Source organism: Sturnus vulgaris, unplaced genomic scaffold (genome assembly GCF_052056855.1).
Source record: "Sturnus vulgaris isolate bStuVul1 unplaced genomic scaffold, bStuVul1.hap1 Scaffold_298, whole genome shotgun sequence".
Classification (NCBI taxonomy): Eukaryota; Metazoa; Chordata; class Aves; order Passeriformes; family Sturnidae; genus Sturnus; species Sturnus vulgaris.
The window spans coordinates 45,001-50,490 of record NW_028276372.1 but is presented as its reverse complement, the minus strand read 5'-3'; positions in this window follow the sequence as shown (position 1 = coordinate 50,490).

Here is a 5,490-nt window from a genome sequence, read left to right as displayed (position 1 = left end):
CTAACCCTAACCCTAACCCTAACCCTAGCCCAAATAACCCTAACCCTAACCCTAACCCTAACCCTGACCCTAAACCAAACCCTAAACCAAATAACCCTAACCCTAACCCTAAACCAACTAGCCCTAACACTAACCATAAGCCTAACCTTTACCAAAATAACCCTAACCATAACCCTAACCAAACTAACCATAACCCTAACCCTAACCCTAACCCTAACCCTAACCCTAACTCTAGCCCAAATTACCCTAACCCTAACCCTAACCCTGACCCTAAACCTAACCCTAAACCAAATAACCCTAACCCTAACCCTAAACCAACTAGCCCTAACACTAACCCTAAGCCTAACCTTTACCAAAATAACCCTAACCATAACCCAAACCCAACTAACCATAACCCTAACCCTAACCCTAACCCTAACCCTAGCCCATATAACCCTAACCCTAACCATAACCCTGACCCTAAACCTAACCCTAAACCAAATAACCCTAACCCTAACCCTAAACCAACTAGCCCTAACACTAACCCTGAGCCTAACCTTTACCAAAATAACCCTAACCATAACTCTAACCCAACTAACCCTAACCCTAACCCTAACCCTAACCCTAACCCTAACCCTAACCCTAACCCTAACCCTAGCCCAAATAACCCTAACCCTAACCCTGACCCTAAACCTAACCCTAAACCAAATAACCCTAACCCTAACCCTAAACCAACTAGCCCTAACACTAACCATAAGCGTAACCTTTACCAAAATAACCCTAACCATAACCCAAACCCAACTAACCATAACCCTAACCCTAACCCTAACCCTAGCCCAAATAACCCTAACCCTAACCCTAACCCTGACCCTAAACCTAACCCTAAACCAAATAACCCTAACCCTAACCCTAAACCAACTAGCCCTAACACTAACCATAAGCCTAACCTTTACCAAAATAACCCTAACCATAACCCTAACCCAACTAACCATAACCCTAACCCTAACCCTAACCCTAACCCTAGCCCAAATAGCCCTAACCCTAACCCTAACCCTGACCCTAAACCTAACCCTAAACCAAATAACCCTAACCCTAACCCTAAACCAACTAGCCCTAACACTAACCATAAGCCTAACCTTTACCAAAATAACCCTAACCATAACCCAAACCCAACTAACCATAACCCTAACCCTAACCCTAACCCTAACCCTAACCCTAACCCTAGCCCAAATAACCCTAACCCTAACCCTAAACCAACTAGCCCTAACACTAACCATAAGCCTAACCTTTACCAAAATAACCCTAACCATAACCCAAACCCAACTAACCATAACCCTAACCCTAACACTAACCATAAGCCTAACCTTTATCAAAATAACCCTAACCATAACCCAAACCCAACTAACCATAACCCTAACCCTAACCCTAACCCTAACCCTAACCCTAACCCTAACCCTAACCCTAACCCTAACCCTAACCCTAGCCCAAATAACCCTAACCCTAACCCTAACCCTGACCCCAAACCTAAACCTAAACCAAATAACCCTAACCCTAACCCTAAACCAACTAGCCCTAACATTAATCATAAGCCTAACCTTTACCAAAATAACCCTAACCATAACCCAAACCCAACTAACCATAACCCTAACCCTAACCCTAACCCTAACCCTAACCCTAGCCCAAATAACCCTAACCCTAACCCTAACCCTGACCCTAAACCTAACCCTAAACCAAATAACCCTAACCCTAACCCTAAACCAACTAGCCCTAACACTAACCATAAGCCCAACCTTTACCAAAATAACCCTAACCATAACCCTAACCCAACTAACCCTAACCCAAACTTAAACCCTAACCCTAACCCTAACCCTAACCCTAACCCTAGCCCAAATAACCCTAACCCTAACCCTAACCCTGACCCTAAACCTAAACCTTAACCAAATAACCCTAACCCTAACCCTAAACCAACTAGCCCTAACACTAACCATAAGCCTAACCTTTACCAAAATACCCCTAACCATTACCCAAACCCAACTAAACATAACCCTAACCCTAACCCTAACCCTAACTTTAACCCTAACCCTAAACCAAATAACCCTAACCCTAACCCTGACCCTAAACCTAACCCTAAACCAAATAACCCTAACCCTAACCCTAAACCAACTAGCCCTAACACTAACCATAAGCCTAACCTTTACCAAAATAACCCTAACCATAACCCAAACCCAACTAACCATAACCCTAACCCTAACCCTAACCCTAACCCTAACCCTAGCCCAAATAACCCTAACCCTAACCCTAACCCTGACCCTAAACCTAACCCTAAACCAAATAACCCTAACCCTAACCCTAAACCAACTAGCCCTAACACTAACCATAAGCCTAACCTTTACCAAAATAACCCTAACCATAACCCTAACCCAACTAACCATAACCCTAACCCTAACCCTAACCCTAACCCTAACCCTAGCCCAAATAACCCTAACCCTGACCCTAAACCTAACCCTAAACCAAATAACCCTAACCCTAACCCTAAACCAACTAGCCCTAACACTAACCATAAGCCTAACCTTTACCAAAATAACCCTAACCATAACCCAAACCCAACTAACCATAACCCTAACCCTAACCCTAACCCTAACCCTAACCCTAGCCCAAATAACCCTAACCCTAACCCTGACCCTAAACCTAACCCTAAACCAAATAACCCTAACCCTAACCCTAAACCAACTAGCCCTAACACTAACCATAAGCCTAACCTTTACCAAAATAACCCTAACCATAACCCAAACCCAACTAACCATAACCCTAACCCTAACCCTAACCCTAACCCTAACCCTAACCCTAACCCTTGCCCAAATAACCCTAACCCTAACCTTAACCCTAACCCTAAACCTAACCCTAAACCAAATAACCCTAACCCTAACCCTAAACCAACTAGCCCTAACACTAACCATAAGCCTAACCTTTACCAAAATAACCCTAACCATAACCCAAACCCAACTAACCATAACCCTAACCCTAACCCTAACCCTAACCCTAACCATAACCATAACCATAACCCAAACCCAACAAACCATAACCCAAAACCAACTAACCATAACCCTAACCCTAACCCTAACCCTAACCCTAACCCTAACCCTAACCCTAACCCTAACCCTAACCCTAACCCTAACCCTAGCCCAAATAACCCTAACCCTAACCCTAACCCTGACCCTAAACCTAACCATAAACCAAATAACCCTAACCCTAACCCTAAACCAACTAGCCCTAACACTAACCATAAGCCTAACCTTTACCAATATAACGCTAAGCATAACCCTAACCCAACTAACCATAACCCTAACCCTAACCCTAACCCTAACCCTAACCCTAACCCTAACCCTAGCCCAAATAACCCTTACCCTAACCCTAACCCTGACCCTAAACCTAACCCTAAACCAAATAACCCTAACCCTAACCCTAAACCAACTAGCCCTAACACTAACCATAAGCCTAACCTTTACCAAAATAACCCTAACCATAACCCAAACCCAACTAACCATAACCCTACCCCTAACACTAACCCTAACCTTTACCAAAATAACCCTAACCATAACCCTAACCCTGACCCTAAACCTAACCCTAAACCAAATAACCCTAACCCTAACCCTAAACCAACTAGCCCTAACACTAACCATAAGCCTAACCTTTACCAAAATAACCCTAACCATAACCCAAACCCAACTAACCATAACCCTAACCCTAACCCTAACCCTAACCCTAACCCTAGCCCAAATAACCCTAACCCTAACCCTAACCCTGACCCTAAACTTAACCCTAAACCAAATAACCCTAACCCTAAACCAACTAGCCCTAACACTAACCATAAGCCTAACCTTTACCAAAATAACCCTAACCATAACCCTAACCCAACTAACCATAACCCTAACCCTAACCGTAGCCCTAACCCTAACCCTAACCCTAACCCTAACCCTAACCCTAGCCCAAATAACCCTAACCCTAACCCTAACCCTAAACCTAACCCTAGCCCAAATAACCCTAACCCTAACCCTAACCCTGACCCTAAACTTAACCCTAAACCAAATAACCCTAACCCTAAACCAACTAGCCCTAACACTAACCATAAGCCTAACCTTTACCAAAATAACCCTAACCATAACCCAAACCCAACTAACCATAACCCTAACCCTAACACTAGCCCAAATAACCCTAACCCTAACCCTGACCCTAAACCTAACCCTAAACCAAATAACCCTAACCCTAACCCTAAACCAACTAGCCCTAACACTAACCATAAGCCTAACCTTTACCAAAATAACCCTAACCATAACCCAAACCCAACTAACCATAACCCTAACCCTAACCCTAACCGTAACCCTAACCCTAACCCTAACCCTAACCCTAACCCTAACCCTAACCCTACACCTAACCCTAACCCTAACCCTAACCCTAACCCTAACCCTAACCCTAGCCCAAATAACCCTAACCCTAACCTTAACCCTGACCCTAAACCTAACCCTAAACCAAATAACCCTAACCCTAACCCTAAACCAACTAGCCCTAACACTAACCATAAGCCTAACCTTTACCAAAATAACACTAACCATAACCCTAACCCAACGAACCATAACCCTAACCCTAACCCTAACCCTAACCCTAACCCTAGCCCAAATAACCCTAACCCTAACCCTTAACCTGACCCTAAACCTAACCCTAAACCAAATAACCATAACCCTAACCCTAAACCAACTAGCCCTAACACTAACCATAAGCCTAACCTTTACCAAAATAACCCTAACCATAACCCAAACCCAACTAACCATAACCCTAACCCTAACCCTAACCCTAACCCTAACCATAACCATAACCATAACCCAAACCCAACAAACCATAACCCAAACCCAACTAACCATAACCCTAACCCTAACCCTAACCCTAACCCTAACTCTAACCCTCACCCTAACCCTAACCCTATCCCTAGCCCAAATAACCCTAACCCTAACCCTAACCCTGACCCTAAACCTAACCCTAAACCAAATAACCCTAACCCTAACCCTAAACCAACTAGCCCTAACACTAACCATAAGCCTAACCTTTACCAAAATAACCCTAAGCATAACCCTAACCCAACTAACCATAACCCTAACCCTAACCCTAACCCTAACCCTAACCCTAACCCTAACCCTAACCCTAGCCCAAATAACCCTAACCCTAACCCTAACCCTGACCCTAAACCTAAACCTAAACCAAATAACCCTAACCCTAACCCTAAACCAACTAGCCCTAACACTAACCATAAGCCTAACCTTTACCAAAATAACCCTAACCATAACCCAAACCCAACTAACCATAACCCTACCCCTAACCCTAACCCTAACCTTTACCAAAATAACCCTAACCATAACCCTAACCCTGACCCTAAACCTAACCCTAAACCAAATAACCCTAACCCTAACCCTAAACCAACTAGCCCTAACACTAACCATAAGTCTAACCTTTACCAAAATA